Below are 22,257 nucleotides of genomic sequence, written 5' to 3'. Positions count from 1 at the left end.
TTCCCAAATTAACACATCAAAAATATGTAATAGTGAGGGAAGTTAAAAAATGACTAAAATTATTTGGAATGGCTGCTTCTGGTGAGGGGAAATCGGTGGTGGTGGAGAATGAATTACTATTATTTGTAATGAGTCTTTTATCATCACTTGATATAAAACAAAAACAATACACACAAAAAGAACAAATCTCTTCCGATATAATTTGCTTTGAAAAACAAGAAATATTAAAAACTCACATATTTCATAAATTTTAAAGGCTCACAGTTAGAGTCCTAACTTTATATTGGCTCAAATTTAGTGTTTACTTGATGTATATATTTCTATCCCTAGCTGATGTATAAACTTATGAGGTTACTTAGGCTCTGAGCACTGGGGTTTTGTTATCTACAGAGTGGGGAATAAAAAGAATGCTTATCTCAAAGGATGGTATTCGAGAAAAAAAAGTATAATCTCGAATATGGTATACCTTGTGAAAGAAAAGTTTATAAAACTAAAATCTAATAGAAGAATATATTTGAGTGCTATCCAAATATATCACTCTCTTTCTTTGTATATATTACGAATATTATTTTGAAGATATATATTTTAAAATATATATCAATTTTAAAAAGATGTAATTTTTTGATTATTTTTATTTTTGCCTTGACAGATTTTCATCCATATCACCTTGAACTTTTAATGATCATCGTAAATTCCTACTTATTTTTCCTATTCTTCCTTATTATTATGAGACCATAATTTCCTATATCTCATCAAATATTTGTTTTCTATTCAACTAACTTATTTTCCTTTAGTCTTACTATTAAACTGACAAGCAACTTAAAACAAAGAAGGCCTTCACAATAAAATTACAATACTTTAGTCTAGATTATGTAATAAACAAGTGTTTTTATCATTCATTACAAAGGAATAATATATTTCTCCCACGTTTGATTTTAAATCTAACTTATTTGATTTCTAATGACTACTCAAATATTTTTGTCTTTGTTTTTAAAATACTCTGAATATTTAATATGAAGTAACTTCTTCCCTGATCTGTTTTAAACTAATACATAAAATAGTCAATAATCATCCACAGGTGAATTATTTCAAATAACTAGCATTATATATATAAAATGTTCTTCCTATGGGACTTCCCTGGTGGTGCAGTGGTTAAGAATCAGCCTGCTAATTCAGGGGACACAGGTTTGACCCCTGGTCGGGGAAGATCCCACATGCCGCAGAGCACCTAAGCCCGTGCACCACAGCTACTGAAACCCGTGCGCCTTACAGCCTGCGTGTTGCAACTACTGAGCCCGCGTGCTGCAACTACTGAAGCCCACGCACCTAGAGCCCGTGCTCCACAAGAGAAGCCACCGCAGTGAGAAGCCTGCGAGCCACAATGAAGAGCAGTTCCCACTCGCGGCAAGTAGAGAAAGCCCGTGCGCAGCCAAAAAATAAATAAATTAAACAAATAAAATATTATTCTTATAGTAAAGCATTAAAATTCTTATTGACTATTTTTCAAGGCAATGGTAATTTGATAACTGTATCAGACTTACTAATATTTGAGCGTCACCTAAGTTTACCTGCTATCGATCTAAGAATAGGATAAGAAACACAGAAAAGTAAATGGTTTAAAATGCTGTATACATTATTATGTGTCTGTTTCTATTAAATCTGGGTAAAACCTGCAAAACTGTATATTATGGTTGCAGATAGCATCATAAATTAGTTTTATAAATTACATGTGTTTCTAAACTGGTTTTTATTCTGAGTATAAAATAAGTTTTGTTTGTTTATTATCTAATAGATAATTATTATTTAATAATTATCTAATTATTGAGTTTTATAATTAAATTTGATCAAAATTAATTTCTCTAGAGTCAAGGAAGTTCAGTTACTTTCCCAGTATTAGGGTATTTCCTTTTGATACAAAAATTAAACATGAAGTATTTGATTCATAGTTTTCTTTTTTTTGTTTTTTTTGTTGTTTTTTTTTTTGCGGTACACGGGCCTCTCACTGTTGTGGCCTCTCCCGTTGCAGAGCACAGGCTCCGGACGCTCAGGCTTAGCGGCCATGGCTCACGGGCCCAGCCGCTCCATGGCATGTGGGATCTTCCCGGACCGGGGCACGAACCCGTGTCCCCTGCATCGGCAGGCGGACTCTCAACCACTGTGCCACCAGGGAAGCCCCATCGTTTTCTTATGACTTTGTGACATCTTGAAAGAATAAAATACATTGAATTGATAAACTATAATAAAATACTTCTGAATGTATATTTTTATGTCCATAATATACATTTATAAATTTATAATGCACAATCAACATAAGTACAGGGAAAAAAGCCAATAATTTTTAAGTCAAATTTTTTATTTGTAACATGCGAAGTTGAGAAGATATGCGCTATGATTAAGCAATGCTTGTCGGGGTAGTACTTAAAACTTTTTCCTTATCTATAAAGGAACAGTAAGAATAAAACTAGAGTTTTGTATGTACACACAGGTTTTACCTTCTCCACCAAAATGGTGAACAAGAATTTAATTACTTCCTATCAGAGAAATATCTATTAAGAGATAAATATCTACTATCATGAAATAACCCAAAACAATTCATTTTGGATAGATCACTGAACATGAGTCAAATATCCAGCTTGCCTGAGTGGAAAAAGAAAGGAGAGAGAAGCCGGAAGATGGCAGAAGAGTAAGACGCGGAGATCACCTTCCTCCCCACAGATACACCAGAAATACATCTACACGTGGAACAACTCCTACAGAACACCTACTGAACACTGGCAGAAGACCTCAGACCTCCCAAAAGGCAAGAAACTCCCCACATACCTGGGTAGGGCAAAAGAAAAAAAGAAAAAACAGAGACAAAAGAATAGGGACAGCACCTGCACCAGTGGGAGGGAACTGTGAAGGAGGAAAAGTTTCCACACACTAGGAAGCCCCTTCGCGGGCGGAGACTACGGGAGGCGGAGGGGGGAGCTTCGAAACCGCGGAGGAGTGCACAGCAACGGGTGCGGAGGGCAAAGCGGGGAGATTCCCGCACAGAGGATCGGTGCCGACCGGCACTCACCAGCCGGAGAGGCTTGTCTGCTCACCCACCGGGGCGGGCGGGGCTGCGAGCTGAGGCTCTGAGGCTCGGGTTTCGGTTTCCGACGGAGCGCAGGGAGAGGACTGGGGTTGGCGGCTTGAACATAGCCTGAAGGGGTTAGTGCACCACAGCTAGCCGGGAGGGAGTCTGGGGAAAAGTCTGCACCTGCGGAAGAGGCAGGAAACTTTTCCTTCCCTCTTTGTTTCCTGGGGCGTGAGGAGAGGGGTTTAAGAACGCTGCTTAAAGGAACTCCAGAGACGGGCGCGAGCCGCGGCTAAAAGCACGAACCCCAGAGACGGGCGCGAGCCGCGGCTAAAAGCGCGGAATCCAGAGACGGGCGCGAGCCGCGGCTGAAAGCGCGGAATCCAGAGACGGGCGCAAACCGCGGCTAAAAGCGCGGACCCCAGAGGCGGGCGGGAGACGTTAAGGCTGCTGCTGCTGCCACCAAGGGGCCTGTGTGCGAGCACAGGTCACTCTCCACACCCCTCTTCCGCGGAGCCTGTGCAGCCCGCCACTGCCGGGTTCCCGGGATCCAGGGACAACTTCCCCGGGAAAGCGCACAGCGCGCCTCAGGCTGGTGCAAAGTCACGCCGGCCTTTGCCACCGCAGGCCCGCCCCGCACTCCGTGCCCCTCCCTCCCCGCCGGCCTGAGTGCGCCAGAGCCCCCGAATCAGCGGCTCTTTTAACCCCATCCTGTCTGAGCAAAAAACAGACGCCCTCCAGCGACCTACACGCAGTGGCAGGGCCAAATCCAAAGCTGAGCCCTGGGAGCTGTGAGAACAAAGAAGAGAAAGGGAAATCTCTCCCAGCAGCCTCAGAAGCAGCGGATTAAAGCTCCACAATCAACTTGATATACCCTGCATCTGTGGAATACCTGAATAGACAACCAATCATCCCAAATTAAGGAAGTGGACTTTAGGAGCAAGATCTATGATTTTTTCCCTTTTCCTCTTTTTGTGAATGTGTATGTGTATGCTTTTGTGTGAGATCTTGTCTGTATAGTCTTGCTTCCACCATTTGTCCTAGGGTTCTATCCGTCCATGTTTTTTTTTTTAAATTTTTTTTCTTAATAATTAATTTTAATAACGTTATTATACTTTACCTTCGTTCTTTCTTTCTCTCTTTCCTTCCTTCCTTCCCTCCTTTAGACAACGAATCATCCCAAATTGAGGAGGTGGTCTCTGACAGCAAGATTTATGATTTTTCCCCATTTACCTCTTTTAGTGAGGGTGTATGTGTATGCTTCTGTGTAAGATTTTGTCAGTATAGCTTTGCTTCCAACATTTGTCCTAAGGTTCTATCCGTCCCTTTTTTTTTTTCTAAATAAGAATTTTTTAATTCAATAACTTTATTATACTTTATTTTATTTTTACTGTACCTTCTTTCTTTCTGTCTTTTTTCCTTCTTTCCCTCCTTCCTTCCTTCCTCCCTCCCTCCCTCCTTTCTTTCCTTCTTGCCTTCTTTCCTTCTTTGCTTCTTTCTTTCTTTCTTCCTTCCTTCCTACCCTCCTTTCCTTCTTTCTTTCCTCATACTTCTACTAATTCCCTCTACTTTTTCTCCCTTTATCCTGAGCCGTGTGGATGAAAAGCTCTTGGTGCTCCAGCCAGGAGGCAGGGCTCTGCCTCTGAGGTAGGAGAGCCAACTTCAGGACACTGGTCAACAAGAGACCTCCCAGCTCCACATAATATCAAATGGTGAAAATCTCCCAGAGACCTCCATCTTAACACCAGCACCCAGCTTCACTCAACGACCAGCAAGCCACAGTGCTGGAAAACCTATGCCAAACAACTAGCAAAACAGGAACACAACCCCACCCATTAGCAGAGAGGCTGCCTAAAATAATAATAAGGCCACAGACACCCCAAAACACACCACCAGACGTGAACCTGCCCACTAGAGAGACAAGATCCAGCCTCATCCACCACAACACAGGCACTAGTCCCCTCCACCAGGAAGCCTACACAACCCACTGAACCAACCTTAGCCATTGGAGACAGACATCAAAAACAGGAGGAACTACGAACCTGCAGCCTGCAAAAAGGAGACCCCAAACACAGTAAGATAAGCAAAATGAGAAGACAGAAAAACACACAGCAGATAAAGGAGCAAGATAAAAATGCACCAGACCTAACAAATGAAGAGGAAATAGGCAGTCGACCTGAAAAAGAATTCAGAATAATGATAGTAAGGTTGATCCGAAATCTTGGAGATAGAATGGACAATAGAATGGACAAAATGCAAGAATCAGTTAACAAGGAACTAGAAGAACTAAAGATGAAACAAGCAATGATGAACAACATAATAAATGAAATTAAAAGTACTCTAGATGGGATCAATAGCAGAATAACTGAGGCAGAAGAATGGATAAGTGACCTGGAAGATAAAATAGTGGAAATAACTACTGCAGAGCAGAATAAAGAAAAAAGAATGAAAAGAACTGAGGACAGTCTCAGAGACCTCTGGGACAACATTAAACGCACCAACATTCGAATTATAGGGGTTCCAGAAGAAGAAGAGAAAAAGAAAGGGACTGAGAAAATATTTGAAGAGATTATAGTTGAAAACTTCCCTAATATGGGAAAGGAAATAGTTAATCAAGTCCAGGAAGCACAGAGAGTCCCATACAGGATAAATCCAAGGAGAAATACGCCAAGACACATATTAATCAAACTGTCAAAAATTAAATACAAAGAAAGCATATTAAAAGCAGCAAGGGAAAAACAACAAATAACACACAAGGGAATCCCCATAAGGTTAACAGCTGATCTCTCAGCAGAAACCCTACAAGCCAGAAGGGAGTGGCAGGACATACTGAAAGTGATGAAGGAGAAAAACCTGCAGCCAAGACTACTCTACCCAGCAAGGATCTCATTCAGATTTGATGGAGAAATTAAAACCTTTACAGACAAGCAAAAGCTGAGAGAGTTCAGCACCACCAAACCAGCTTTACAACAAATGCTAAAGGATCTTCTCTAGGCAAGAAACACAAGAGAAGGAAAAGACCTATAATAACGAACCCAAAACAATTTAGAAAATGGGAATAGGAACATACATATCGATAATTACCTTAAATGTAAATGGACTAAATGCTCCCACCAAAAGACACAGATTAGCTGAATGGATACAAAAACAAGACCCTTATATATGCTGTCTACAAAAGACCCACTTCAGACCTAGAGACACATACAGACTGAAAGTAAGGGGATGGAAAAAGATATTCCATGCAAATGGAAACCAAAAGAAAGCTGCAGTAACAATTCTCATATCAGACAAAATAGACTTTAAAATAAGGACTATTAAAAGAGACAAAGAAGGACACTACATAATGATCAAGGGATCGATCCAAGAAAAAGATATAACAATTGTAAATATTTATGCACCCAACATAGGAGCACCTCAATACATAAGGCAAATACTAACAGCCATAAAAGGGGAAATCGACAGTAACACATTCATAGTAGGGGACTTAAACACCCCACTTTCACCCATGGACAGATCATCCAAAATGAAAATAAATAAGGAAACACAAGCTTTAAATGATACATTAAACAAGATGGACTTAATTGATATTTATAGGACACTCCATCCAAAAACAACAGAATACACATTTTTCTCAAGTGCTCATGGAACATATCCAGGATAGATCATATCTTAGGTCACAAATCAAGCCTTGGTAAATTTAAGAAAATTGAAATTGTATCAAGTATCTTTTCTGACCACAACGCCATGAGACTAGATATCAATTACAGGAAAAGATCTGTAAAAAATACAAACACATGGAGGCTAAACAATACACTACTTAATAATGAAGTGATCACTGAAGAAATCAAAGAGGAAATCAAAAAATACCTAGAAACAAATGACAATGGAGACACAACGACCCAAAACCTGGGGGATGCAGCAAAAGCAGTTCTAAGGGGGAAGTTTATAGCAATACAAGCCCACCTTAAGAAGCAGGAAACATCTCGAATAAACAACCTAACCTTGCACCTCAAGCAATTAGAGAAAGAAGAACAAAAAAACCCCAAAGCTAGCAGAAGGAAAGAAATCATAAAAATCAGATCAGAAATAAATGAAAAAGAAATGAAGGAAACAATAGCAAAGATCAATAAAACTAAAAGCTGGTTCTTTGAGAAGATAAACAAAATAGATAAACCACTAGCCAGACTCATCAAGAAAAAAAGGGAGAAGACTCAAATCAATAGAATTAGAAATGAAAAAGGAGAGGTAACAACTGACACTGCAGAAATAAAAGAGATCATGAGAGATTACTACAAGCAACTCTATGCCAATAAAATGGACAATCTGGAAGAAATGGACAAATTCTTAGAAATGCACAACCTGCCAAGACTGAATCAGGAAGAAATAGAAAATATGAACAGACCAATCACAAGCACTGAAATTGAAACTGTGATTAAAAATCTTCCAACAAAGAAAAGCCCAGGACCAGATGGCTTCACAGGCGAATTCTATCAAACATTTAGAGAAGAGCTAACACCTATCCTTCTCAAACTCTTCCAAAATATAGCAGAGGGAGGACCACTCCCAAACTCCTTCTACGAGGCCACCATCACCTTGATACCAACACCAGACAAGGATGTCACAAAGAAAGAAAACTACAGGCCAATATCACTGATGAACGTAGATGCAAAAATCCTCAACAAAATACTAGCAAACAGAATCCAACAGCACATTAAAAGGATCATACACCATGATCAAGTGGGGTTTATTCCAGGAATGCAAGGATTCTTCAATATACGAAAATCTATCAATGTGATAAACCATATTAACAAATTGAAGGAGAAAAACCATATGATCATCTCAATAGATGCAGAGAAAGCTTTCGACAAAATTCAACACCCATTTATGATAAAAACCCTGCAGAAAGTAGGCATAGAGGGAACTTTCCTCAACATAATAAAGGCCATATATGACAAGCCCACAGCAAACATCATCCTCAATGGTGAAAAACTGAAAGCATTTCCACTAAGATCAGGAATAAGACAAGGTTGCCCACTCTCACCACTCTTATTCAACATAGTTTTGGAAGCTTTAGCCACAGCAATCAGAGAAGAAAAGGAAATAAAAGGAATCCAAATCGGAAAAGAAGAAGTAAAGCTGTCACTGTTTGCAGATGACATGATCCTATACATAGAGAACCCTAAAGATGCTACCAGAAAACTACTAGAGCTAATCAATGAATTTGGTAAAGTGGCAGGATACAAAATTAATGCACAGAAATCTCTGGCATTCCTATATACTAATGATGAAAAATCTGAAAGTGAAATCAAGAAAACACTCCCATTTACCATTGCAACAAAAAGAATAAAATATCTAGGAATAAACCTACCTAAGGAGACAAAAGACCTGTATGCAGAAAATTATAAGACACTGATGAAAGAAATTAAAGATGATACAAATAGATGGAGAGATATACCATGTTCTTGGATTGGAAGAATCAACATTGTGAAAATGACTCTACTACCCAAAGCAATCTACAGATTCAATGCAATCCCTATCAAACTACCACTGGCATTTTTCACAGAACTAGAACAAAAAATTTTGCAATTTGTATGGAAACACAAAAGACCCTGAATAGCCAAAGCAATCTTGAGAATGAAAGAAGGAACTGGAGGAATCAGGCTTCCTGACTTCAGACTATACTACAAAGCTACAGTTATCAAGACGGTATGGTACTGGCACAAAAACAGAAAGATAGAGCAATGGAACAGGATAGAAAGCCCAGAGATAAACCCATGCACATATGGACACCTTATCTTTGATAAAGGTGGCAGGAATCTACAGTGGACAAAGGACAGCCTCTTCAATAAGTGGTGCTGGGAAAACTGGACAGGTACATGTAAAAGTATGAGATTAGATCACTCCCTAACACCATACACAAAAATAAGCTCAAAATGGATTAAAGACCTAAATGTAAGGCCAGAAACTATCAAACTCTTAGAGGAAAACATAGGCAGAACACTCTATGACATAAATCACAGCAAGATCCTTTCTGACGCACCTCCTAGAGTAATGGAAATAAAAACAAAAATAAACAAATGGGACCTAATGAAACTTCAAAGCTTTTGCACAGCAAAGGAAACCATAAACAAGACCAAAAGACAACCCTCAGAATGGGAGAAAATATTTGTAAATGAAGCAACCGACAAAGGATTAATCTCCAAAATTTACAAGCAGCTCATGCAGCTCAATAACAAGAAAACAAACAACCCAATCCAAAAATGGGCAGAAGACCTAAATAGACATTTCTCCAAAGAAGATATACAGACTGCCAACAAACACATGAAAGAATGCTCAACATCATTAATCATTAGAGAAATGCAAATCAAAACTACAATGAGATATCATCTCACACCAGTCAGAATGGCCATCATCAAAAAATCTAGAAACAATAAATGCTGGAGAGGGTGTGGAGAAAAGGGAACACTCTTGCACTGCTGGTGGGAATGTGAATTGGTTCAGCCACTATGGAGAACAGTATGGAGGTTCCTTAAAAAACTACAAATAGAACTACCATATGACCCAGCAATCCCACTACTGGGCATATACCCTGAGAAAACCAAAATTCAAAAAGAGTCATGTACCAAAATGTTCATTGCAGGTCTATTTACAATAGCCCAGAGATGGAAACAACCTAAGTGCCCATCATCGGATGAATGGATAAAGAAGATGTGGCACATATATACAATGGAATATTACTCAGCCATAAAAAGAAACGAAATTGAGCTATTTGTAATGAGGTGGATTGACCTAGAGTCTGTCATACAGAGTGAAGTAAGTCAGAAAGAAAAAGACAAATACCGTATGCTAACACATATATATGGAATTTAAGAAAAAAAATGTCATGAAGAACCTAGGGGTAAAGCAGGAATAAAGACGCAGACCTCCTAGAGAACGGACTTGAGGTTATGGGGAGGGGGAAGGGTGAGCTGTGACAGGGCGAGAGAGAGTCATGGGCATATACACACTAACAAACGTAGTAAGGTAGATAGCTAGTGGGAAGCAGCCGCATGGCACAGGGATATTGGCTCGGTGCTTTGTGACAGCCTGGAGGGGTGGGATAGGGAGGGTGGGAGGGAGGGAGACGCAAGAGGGAAGACATATGGGAACATATGTTTATGTATGACTGATTCACTTTGTTATAAAGCAGAAACTAACACACCATTGTAAAGCAATTATACCCCAATAAAGATGTTAAAAAAAAAAAAGAAAGAAGAAAGAAAAAACAGCTATGTCCTTGACCTAAAAGTGAGATTCCATAGTTCACTACCACTATTCCCAAAGTATAGGCTCTATTATATTTTACACAGAAGGACTCATACTGATTTTCCCTTCAATACTGTTTGTTCATATCATCTATAGTAACTGTCAAGATAAATTGAAAATTCCCAAACATATGACATCTGAATACAATGGGAGCTATATTTGTGCTAGCTATTTCAACATGTCATGTTATAAATTTTTTTACTCAAAAATAGAGTGTTTTACTGGTAAGAACCAGATAAATGTTTTCACAGCCCTCTATGAAAATATTTTATTTTTTAGGTTTAGCCTTCTTTTAATCATTTATTCGTCAAATTACAGCATATGATAAAAGTTAAATACATGTGTCCTATAAGCAAAATCTGTGACATAGCTTTTAAATAATAAAAATGTAATTTTAATTAAAATACCTTTCTACTTACATAGATATTTGAAATTTGTAAGGTATCAACATTTCTGATACAAAAGTATAGTTGATTTAAAAGTATCAGCATTTCTATGCAGAGTATTTGTTAGAGTGGTCAAAGGTGACCTTTTCAGAGGCTATAAAATACAATATTCTATTTATGGAAATTTGACTTAATTAAACTTGATATGGAACAAATCCTTAGAAACATTTAGTTAAAATACTTCTGTTATCAATAACTGTTACAAAAATAGGTTGTTATCAATTCTGTGTCTTATTTAATCCTTAAAGAGGAGAAAAAATTATCTGTCACATTTGGTCACTATGTCAAGAATAGCATAATTTAATAGTGGGTTATAACAGTAGGAGAATTCCAGGGTCTTGGCTTAAAATCTATATTAAAAAATTAGGCTAAATGAGTAGAATATAGTATGGTTTTTAAACTTTTTTGTCAAAATCAATGTAGCTCAGATATTATATACATTTGACTTCTGTACTGATTTTTTTTTTTACGTTTCTCCCTATATCAGTTCATTCTCCAGATTGTTCCCTAACAGATTCAAAAACTATTGTTTTACATTTACTCTAAACTGTGACTTTATTGATGGCAGAGATGAGATCTTCATAGTATTTAGCTCACTAGCCAGTATATAGTACAAACTAAAAGGATTTTATTACATGAATAAGAGGTATTTAAAGTGAAGGATAAAAAAAGATATTCCATGCAAATAGTATTTGTTATGAGAAAAAGATGACATAAGTTGGTAAAAACTTCAGTTCATCTATTGTAAATATATATGCACCAAATAACTGTGTCTCCACAATATGTGAAGCAAAAATTGATGAAACTGAAGGGAGAAGAAATAAAATGTTAAACAAAAATAGTCAACTTCAATAATTTACTTTCAACAGTAGATAGAATATCTAGACAGAATATCAATAAAGAATTAAAGAACTTTGAAAACACTATAAACCAAGGAGACCTACTAGACATCTGTATAACACTCCACACAAAAGAGCAGAATACAAAAAATCCACAAATGCATATGAAACACTTTCCAAATAGACATATATTAGACTAAACAAGTCTCAATAAATTTTAAGATTCAAATCATAAAGTTATCTTCTCTGAACATGAGATGAAGCTAGAAATAAAAAAAAAGAAGAAATATAGAAAATTCAAAAATATTTAGAAATTAAACATCACACTCTAAAAAACCAGTAGGTCAAAGAGGAAATTTCTGATTGCTCAAGGGAAATTTGAATGTGCATCCTGATGAATAAAAACAAAGATGGCATACCAAAACTTGTTGGGAGCAGCAAATGTAGTGATCAGAAATAAAATTATAGCTTAATGCCAAATTTTTTTCTTTTTAATATCTTTATTGGAGTATAATTGCTTTACAATGGCATGTTAGTTTCTGCTGTATAACAAAGAGAATCAGCTATACATATACATATATCCCCATATCCCCTCTCTCTTGCATCTCCCTCCCACCCTCCCTATCCCACTCCTAGAGTTGGACACAAAGCACTGAGCTCATCTCCCTGTGCTATGAGGCTGCTTCCCCCTAGCTATCTACTTTACATTTGGTAGTGTATATATGTCCATTCCACTCTCTCACTTCCTCCCAGGTTACCCTTTGCCCTCCCCTTTTCCTCAACACCATTCTCTACGTCTGTGTCATTATTCCTCTCTTGTCCCTAGGTTCTTCAGAACCATTTTCTTTTTAATTCCATATGTATATGTTAGTATACGGTATTTGTATTTCTCTTTCTGACATAACTTCACTCTGTACGACAGACTCTAGGTCCATCCACCTCACTACAAATAACTCAATTTTGTTTCACTTTATGGGTGAGTAATATTCCATTGTATATATGTGCCACATCTTCTTTATCCATTCATCTATCGATAGACACTTAGGTTGCTTCCATGTCCTGGCTATTGTAAAGAGTGCTACAATGAACACTGTGGTACATGACTCTTTTTGAATTATGGTTGTCTCAGGGTATATGTCCAGTAGTGGGATTCCTGGGTCATATGGTAGTTCTATTTTCAATTTTTCAAGGAACCTCCATACTGTTCTCCATAGTGGCTGTATTAGTTTACATTCCCTGCAAGAGGGTTCCCTTTTCTCCACACCCTCTCCAGCATTTATGGATTGTAGATTTTTTGATGATGGCCATTCTGACCAGTGTGAGGTGATACCTCATTGTAGTTTGACTTGCATTTCTCTGATGATTAGTGACATTGAGCATCCTTTCAGGAGTTTGCTGGCAATCTGTATATCTTTGGAGATATACCTATTTAGGTCTTCTGCCCATTTTTGGATTGGGTTGTTTTCTTTTGATATTGAGATGCTGCATGAGCTACTTGTATATTTTGGAGATTAATCCTTTGTCAGTTGCTTCATTTGCAAATATTTTCTCCCATTCTGCAGATTGTCTTTTTCTCTTGTTTATGGTTTCCTTTGCTGTGCAAAAGCTTTTAAGTTTCATTAGGTGCCATTTGTATATTTTTGTTTTTATTTCCATTTCTCTAGGAGGTGGGTCAAAAAGGACCTTGCTGTGATTTATGTCATAGAGTGTTTTGCCTCTGTTTTCCTCTAAGAGTTTTATAGTGTCTGGCCTTATGTTTAGGTATTTAATCAATTATGAGTTTATTTTGTATACTGTGATAGGGAGTGTTCTAACTTCATTCTTTTACATTTAGCTGTCCAGTTTTCCCAGCATGACTTTTTAATTTTTTATTTATTTTTATTTTTTGCATTATGCGGCCTCTCACTGCTGTGGTCTCTCCTGTTGTGGAGCACAGGCTCCAGAGGTGCAGGCTCAGCGGCCATGGCTCACGGACCCAGCCGCTCCGCGGCATGTGATATCCTCCCGGACCGGGGCACGAACCCGCGTCCCCTGCATCGGCAGGCAGACTCTCAACCACTTCACCACCAGGGAAGCCCCCAGCACCACTTATTGAAGAGGCTGTCTTTTCTCCACTGTACATTCTTGCCTCCTTTATCAAAGATAAGGTGACCATATGTTCATCTCTGGGTTTTCTGTCCTGTTCCATTGATCGATATTTCCATTTTTGTGCCAGTATTATACTGTCTTGATTACTGTAGCGATGTAGTACAGTCTGAAGTCAGGGAGCCTGATTCCTCTAGCTCCATTTACCTTTCTCAAGATTGCTTTGGCTATTCGGGGTCTTTTGTGTTTCCATACAAATTGTGAAATTTTTGTTCTAGTTCTGTGAAAAATGACATTGGTAGTTTGATAAGGATAGAATTGAATCTGTAGATTGGTTTTTGTAGTATAGTGATTTTCAAAATGTTGATTCTTCCAATCCAAGAACAAGGGATATCTCTCCATCTGTTTGTATCATCTTTGATTTCTTTCATCAGTGTCTTGTAGTTTTCTGCATACAAGTCTTTTGTCTCGTTAGGTGGGTTTATTCCTAGGTATTTTATTCTTTTTGTTGCAATGGTAAATGGGAGGGTTTCCTTACTTTCTCTTTCAGATTTTTCATCATTAGTGTATAGGAATGCAAGAGACTTCGGTGCATTAAGTTTGTATCCTGCTACGTTACCAAAGTCATTGATTAGATCTAGTACTTTTCTGGTAGCAGCTTTTGGATTCTCTATGTATAGTATGTCATCTGCAAACAGTGACAGTTTTACTTCTTTTCCAATTTGGATTCTTCTATTTCTTTTTCTTCTCTGATTGCTGCGGCTAAAACTTCCAAATCTATATTAAATAATAGTGGAGAGAGTGGGCAATCTTTTCTTGTTCCTGATCGTAGTGGAAATGCTTTCAGTTTTTCACCATTGAGAATGATGTTGCCTGTGAGTTTGTCATATATGGCTTTTATTATGTTGAGGGAAGTTCCCTCTATGCCTACTTTCTGGAAGGTTTTTATCATAAATGGGTGTTGAATTTTTTTGAAAGTTTTTCTGTGTCTATTGAGATGATCATGTGGTTTTTCTTCTTCAATTTTTTAATATGGTTTATCACATAGATTGATTTGTGTATATTGAAGAATCCTTGTATTCCTGGGATAAAACTCATTTGATCATGGTGTATGATCCTTTTAATTAGCTGTGTGATTCTGTTTGCTATTATTTCGTTGAGGATTTTTGCATTTATGTTCATCAGTGATATTGGTCTGTAATTTTCTTTTTTTGTGACATCTTTGTCTGGTTTTGGTATCAGGGTGATGGTGGCCTCGTAGAATGAGTTTGTGAGTGTTCCTCCCTCTGCTCTATTTTGGAAGAGTTTGAGAAGGCAGGTGTTAGCTCCTCTAAATTTTTGATAGAAATCTCCTGTGAAGTCTTCTGGTATTGTTCTTTTGTTGGTTGGAAGATTCTTAATAACAGTTTCAATTTCAGTGCTTGTGATTGGTCTATTTATATTTTCTATTTCTTCCTGGTTCAGTCTCAGAAGGTTGTGCTTTTCTAAGAATTTGTCATTTTATTCCAGGTTGTCCACTTTATTGTCATGTAGTTGCTTGTAGTAATCTCTCATGATCCTTTGTATTTCTGCAGTGTCAGTTGCTACTTCTCCTTCATTTCTAATTCTATTGATTTGAGTCTTCTCCCTTTTTTTCTTGATGAGTCTAGCTAATGGTTTATCAACTTTTTTATCTTCTCAAAAACAAGCTTTTAATTTTATTGATCTTTGCTATCGTTTCCTCCACTTCTTTTTCATTTATTTCTGATCTAATCTTTATGATTTCTTCTGCTAATTTTGAGATTTCTTTGTTCTTCTTCCTCTAATTGCTTTAGGTGTAAGGTTAGGTTGTTAATTTGTGATGTTTCTTTTTTTTGAGGTAGGATTGTATTGCTATAAACTTCCCTCTTAGAACTGCTTTTGCTGCATCCCATAGGTTTTGGGTCATTGTGGTTTCATTGTCATTTCTTTCTCGGTATTTTTAGGTTTCCTCTTTGATTTCTTCAGTGATCTCTTGGTTATTTAGTAGTGTATTGTTTAGCCTTCATATGTTTGTATAGTTTACATTTTTTCCCCTGTAGTTGATATCTAGTCTTACAGCATTGTGGTTGGAAAAGATACTTGATACCATTTCAATTTTCTTAAATTTAACAAGACTTGATTTGTGACCCAAGGTATGATCTATCCTGGAGAATATTCTATGAGTACTTGAGAAGAAAGTGTATTCTTTTGTTTTTGGATGGAATGTCCTATAAATATCAATTAAGTCCATCTTATTTAATGTGTCATTTAAAGCTAGTGTTTCCTTATTTATTTTCATTTTGGATGATCAGTCCATTGTTTAAAGTGGTATGTTAAAGTCCCCTTCTATAATTGTGTTACTGTCAATTAATGCTTTATGGCTGTTAGCATTTGCCTTATGTATTGAGGTGCTCCTATGTTGGGTCTATAAATATTTAGAATTGTTATATCTTCAACTTGGATTAATTCCTTGATCATTATGTAGTGTCCTCCTTTCTCTCCTGTAATATTCTCTATTTTAAAATCTATTTTGTCTGATATGAGAATTGCTACTCCAGCTTTCTTTTGATTTCCATTTGCAAGGAATAGCTTTTTCTATTCCCTCCCTTTCAGTCTGTATGTGTTCCTAGGTCTGAAGTGGGTTCCTGGTAGACATCATATATACAGGTCCTGTTTTTGCATCCGTTCAGGCAGTCTATGTGTTTTGGTTGGAGCATTTAATCTATTTACATTTAAAGTAGTTATTGATATCTATGTTCCTATTACTATTTTCTTTATTGTTTTGGTTTTGTTATTGTAGGCCTTTTCCTTCTCTTGTGTTTCCTGCCTAGAGAAGTTCCTTTACCATTTGTTGTAAAGCTGGTTTGGTGGTGCTGAATTCTCTTAACTTTTGCTTCCATGTAAAGGTTCTAATTTCTCCATCAAATCTGAATGAGATCCTTGCTGAGTAGAGTAATCTTGGGTGTAGGTTTTTCCCTTTCATCTCTTTAAATATGTCCTGCTACTCAGTTCTGGCTTGCAGAGTTTCTGCTGAAAGATCAGCTGTTAACCTTATGGGGATTCCCTTGTATATTATTTGTTGCTTTTCCCTTGCTACTTTAATGATTTTTCTTCGTATTTAATTTTTAACAGTTTGATTAATATGTGTCTTGGTATGTTTCTACTTGGATTTATGCTGTATGGGACTCTGCAATTCCTGGACTTGATTGATTATTTCTTTTCCCATATTAGGGAAATTTCAACTCTAATCTCTTAAATTATTTTCTCAGTTCCTTTTTTTTTTTCTCTCCTTCTTCTGGGAGCTCTGTAATTCGAATGTTGGTGTTTTTAATATTGTTCCAGTGGTCTCTGAGACTGTTCTCTCTTCTTTTCATTCTTTTTTCTTTATTCTGCTCTGCAGTAGTTATTTCCACTATTTTATCTTCCAGGTCACTTATCCATTCTTCTGCCTCAGTTATTCTGCTATTGATTCCTTCTAGAGAATTTTAATTTCATTTATTTTGTTGTTCATCATTGTTTGTTTCATCTTTAGTTCTTCTAGGTCCTTGTTAAATGTTTCTTGCATTTTGTCTATTTCCAAGATTTTTGATCATCTTTACTATCATTATTCTGAATTCTTTTTCAGGTAGATTGCCTATTTTCTCTTCATTTGTTAGGCCTGGTGGGTTTTTATCTTGCTCCTTCATCTTCTGTGTGTTTTTCTGTCTTCTCGTTTTGCTTATCTTACTGTGTTTGGGGTTTCCTTTTTGCAGGCTGCAGGTTCGTAGTTCCCATTGTTTTTGGTGTCTGTCCCCAGTGGCTCAAGTTGGTTCAGTGTGTTGTGTAGGCTTCCTGGTGGAGGGGACTGGTGCCTGTGTTCTGGTTGATGAGGCTGGATCTTGTCATTTTGGTGGGCAGGTCCACCTCTGGTGGTGTGTTTTGCATTGTCTGTGGCCTTATTATGATTTTAGGCATCCTCTCTGCTAATGGGTGGGGTTGTGTTCCTGTCTTGCTAGCTGCGTGGCATAGGGTGTCCAGTACTGTAGCTTGCTGGTTGTTGAGTGGAGCTGGGTCTTAGTGTTGAGATGGAGATATCTGGGAGAGCATTTGCTGTTTGATATTACGTGGGGCTGGGAGGTCTCTAGTTGACCAATGTCCTGAATTTGGCTCTCCCACCTCAGAGCCTCAAGCCTAAGCACTAAAAACTATACAAAAACAAAACAGAACAAAACAAAAAAAACTGGGCAGACAAACCCTAGGACAAATGGCAAATGCATAGCTTTGGAAAGTCTGAGGTCTTCTGCCAGTGTTCTGTGTGTGTTCTGTAGGAGTTGTTCCACTTGTAGTTGTATTTTTGATGAATTTGTGGGGAGGAAGGTGATCGCCACATCTTATTCCTCTGCTATCTTGTGTGTCCACTCCTAAATGCCTAAATTTAAAATGAAAAAAACATTTCAAACAAGTAACCTAATGTTACACCTTGAAGAACTAGAAGAAGAGCAAATTAAATCAAAAGCTAGTAAGAGGCAATAAATAATAAGAGCAGAAATAAATTAAATAGAAAATAGAAAAGTAAAGCAGAGATAATTAACAAATCAAATGTTAGTTTTTTGAAAAAAGCAAGAAATTTTAGCCATTGTGACTGAGGAAAAAAATAGAGACAATACAAATGATTAATACAGAAGAAAAGTGAGGATATTACCACCAATGCTATAGAAAAAAAAGTGATTATAAGAAAATACTTTTACCAATTGTATGTCAACATATTAAATAAACTAGAGGAAATGGACAAATTCCTAGAAATACAGTGAATAACAAAATTAATTCAAGAAAAACAAGGATATCTGAGAAGACCTATAACACATAGAGATTGAATCAGAAATAAAACAACTTCCAACAGAAAAAAAAAAGTGGAGGTATCACCTCACACTAGTCAGGATGGCCATTATCAAACAATCTAGAAACAGTAAATGCTGGAAAGGGTGTGGTGAAAAGGGAACCCTCCTGCACTGTTGGTGGGAATGTAAATTGATACAACCACTATGGGAAACAGTATGGAGTTTCCTTAAAATACTAAAACTAGAACTACCACATGACCCTGCAATCCCACTACTGGGCATATACCCTGAGAAAACTATAATTCAAAAAGAGACATGTACCAAAATGTTCACTGCAGCACTCTTTACAATAGCCAGGACATGGAAGCAACCTAAATGTCTATCAACAGAGGAATAGATAAAGAAGATGTGGCACATATATACAATGGAAATTATTCAGCCATAAAAAGAAACAAAATTGAGTTATTTGTAGTGAGGTAGATGGACCTAGAGTTTGTCATACAGAGTGAAGTAAGTCAGAAAGAGAAAAATACCATATTCTAATGCACATATATGGAATCTAAAATATATATATATATATATATATATATATATATATGAATCTAGTGGCAGAGCAGGAATAAAGATGTAGACATAGAGAATGCACTTGAGGACACGGGGTGGGAGGGGGAAGCTGGGGCAAAGTAAGAGTGGCATGGACATATATACAGTACCAAATGTAAAAGAGTCAGCTAGTGGGAGCTGCAGCATAGAACAGGGAGATCAGCTCGGTGCTTTGAGATGACCTAGAGGGGTGGGATAGGGAGGATGGGAGGGAGGCTCAAGAGGGAGGGGATATGGGGACATATGTATGCCTATGGCTGATTCACTTTGTTGTACAACAGAAACTAACATGGTATTGTGAAGCAGTTATACTCCAATAAAGATCTATTTAAAAAAATGAATCAAAGATCTAAACAAATGTTCCAAAATTATAAAACTCTTAGAAGAAAGCATAGGGGAAATCTTCATGACATTGGATTTCACAATGATATTTTGGATATGATACCAAAAGTACAAGCACCAATAGGAAATATATTGGAATTCAAATTTTAAGAGTTTTTGTATCAAAGGACGTTATCAAGAAAGTGAAAAGACAACCTACAAGGATGGGGGACAGTATGCAAACCGTATATCTGATAAGGGTCCAGTATACAGAATATATGAAAAATTCTTATAAGTCAATATCAAACAGAGAAACAATTCTTAAAAAAATTTTTTTAAACAATTTACACGTTTTTAAAAATGGGCAAATTTCATGAATAGACATTTCCCCAAAGAAGACATTCAATTGCCAGCAAGCACAGAAAAAGGATGCTTATCATTAGTAGTCATTAGAGAATGAAAATTAAAACCATGATTATATACCACTTCTCACCCACTAGGATCAAGATAATTTTAAGAAAAACAGAAATTATGAAATGAAGTATTAATGAAGATGTGGAGAAAACAGAGTCCTCCTACTTTACTGGTGATGATGCCAACTGTTTCAACCACTGTGGTGGAAACACGTTTTGGCAGTTCCAAAAAAGTTAAACATAGAATTACCATATAACTCAGCAATTTTACTCTTAGAGATATACCTAAAGGAATGGAAAGAGAGTAGTCAAATGTTTCTACATGATTGTTCATAGCAGCAATAGTCACAATGGCCAAATGTGGAAACAACCCAAATGTCCATCAAAGGATGAATGGATAAATAAAAATGGTATATACATACAGTGGAATATTATTCAATCATAAAAAAGGATGGCATATTAGTACATGTTATAGCATGGATAATACTTGAAAAAATATTAAGTGAATGAAGTCAGACACAAAGGGCTGTGTATTATATGATTCCAATTTTGTGAATTTTCCAGAATAAGTAAGTCCATAGAGATAGAAAGCAGATTGGTTGCTATCAAGGCCTGGGAATAGAGAGTTGGCTGTGACTGGTTCATGCATATAGTGTCTTCTTTTGGAATAATGAAAATATTTTGAGACTAGACAGAGTTGGTGATTATACAACATTGTAAATGTATTAAATGCCATGCGATAGCACACTTTGAAATAGTTTAAAATGGCAATAAGTTCTAGAGCTCTAATGTACAATATTGTGCCTATAGTTTACAATATTGTATTGTGCAGTTAAAATTTTGTTAAGAAGGGTAGATCTTATGTTGTGTGCTTACTACAATAAAAATGATTAATTTTATGTTATATGAATTTCAGTTACATTTTTATAAATCATCTATTTTGCACCCCTCTTTCTCTTCATAACTAGTCCCCATTATAATAAATATAAGAATTTTGGTGTTTTCCTTGGCTGTCTGAATACACCACCGATTATACTTAGGCAGCTTCTCCATTGTCTTTGTGATTGTGAGAAATAGTACTCTGCCTGCTACCATGGGTGTTGAAGTGGGGGAAACATCCTTCAAAAAATCTCCAGTAGTATGAGGCTTGTGTACACGACTAATGTTCACCCAATTAGGTGGCTCTGCCTTGAAGTCTGAATATGGAGCTACTGCAGTATATACTAAAAGGACAATTAGTATTCAATTATGGTCATTGGTGGCAGTATCAATTAATGTTGGTTTTCTATAGTAGTGAGGACAACATGCAGGTATGAATATTTCTGGTAAATTATGGTGTTTTTTCTACTCACTTCTTTTAAAATTGCCTTTATTTATGAATTTCTTACAAATTTGATCTTTCTTCCTCCATTCAAATCAATGAGTCTCCTAAATTCTTCAGTAAAATCGTAGTGTAAGTCTCTGTGTGTAGGGAAATGTTTGTGTGTGGTGTGTGTGTGTGTGGTGTGTATGTGTGTGTGTGTGAACATAAACTGCCACTCAAACTTAGGGTAGCCAGAGTAGATTTCTATTGCTTACAACCAAGACCTCTGACAGATATGTTCATGGTTATTTAGTCATAGTTTATTTTTTTCCTTTACGTACACTCATATTTCCCAGGTAATAAAAATAGTACCCGACAATTGAGATAGTTGATATCCCTGAACTTTGGGAAGGGAAAGGTCTTAATATTTTAAAATTCGTGTCTGACCCTTGTCATTTGTTATGAAACTCAGAAACAATTTACATGCACATTATTGTTTTGTTTTAAATATTGGTTTGGGCTTTCTTTAGAAGATTTTACACAGTTGGGGTATGAAAATAAAAGTATATACTTTTCAAAAGAATATTCTGCTACTTGATTTTGGATGAATTTTGCATCACCCTTAGTATTCTTTTTTTTTTCCCCTTCCAGTTTTATTGAGATATACTTGACACACAGCACTGTATAAGTTTAAGGTGCACAGCATAACAATTTGACTTACATCATGAAATGATTACCACGATAAGTTTATTGAACATCTATCAGCTCATATAGATACAAACTAAAAGGAAAAGAAAAACATATTTTTTCCTTGTGATGAGAACTCTTGGGATTTATTCTCTTAACAACTTTCATATATAACATGCCCAGTATTTTTTTTTTTTTTTTTTTTTTTTGCGGTACGTGGTCCTCTCACTGTGGTGGCCTCTCCCGTTGCGGAGCACAAGCTCTAGACTCGCAGGCTCAGCAGCCATGGCTCACGGGCCCAGCCACTCCGCGGCATGTGGGATCTTCCCAGACCGGGGCACGAACCCGTGTCTGCTGCATCGGCAGGCGGACTCTCA

Source organism: Lagenorhynchus albirostris, chromosome 3, assembly GCF_949774975.1.
Source record: "Lagenorhynchus albirostris chromosome 3, mLagAlb1.1, whole genome shotgun sequence".
Taxonomy (NCBI): domain Eukaryota; kingdom Metazoa; phylum Chordata; class Mammalia; order Artiodactyla; family Delphinidae; genus Lagenorhynchus; species Lagenorhynchus albirostris.
Note: the sequence above shows the minus strand (reverse complement) of the source record.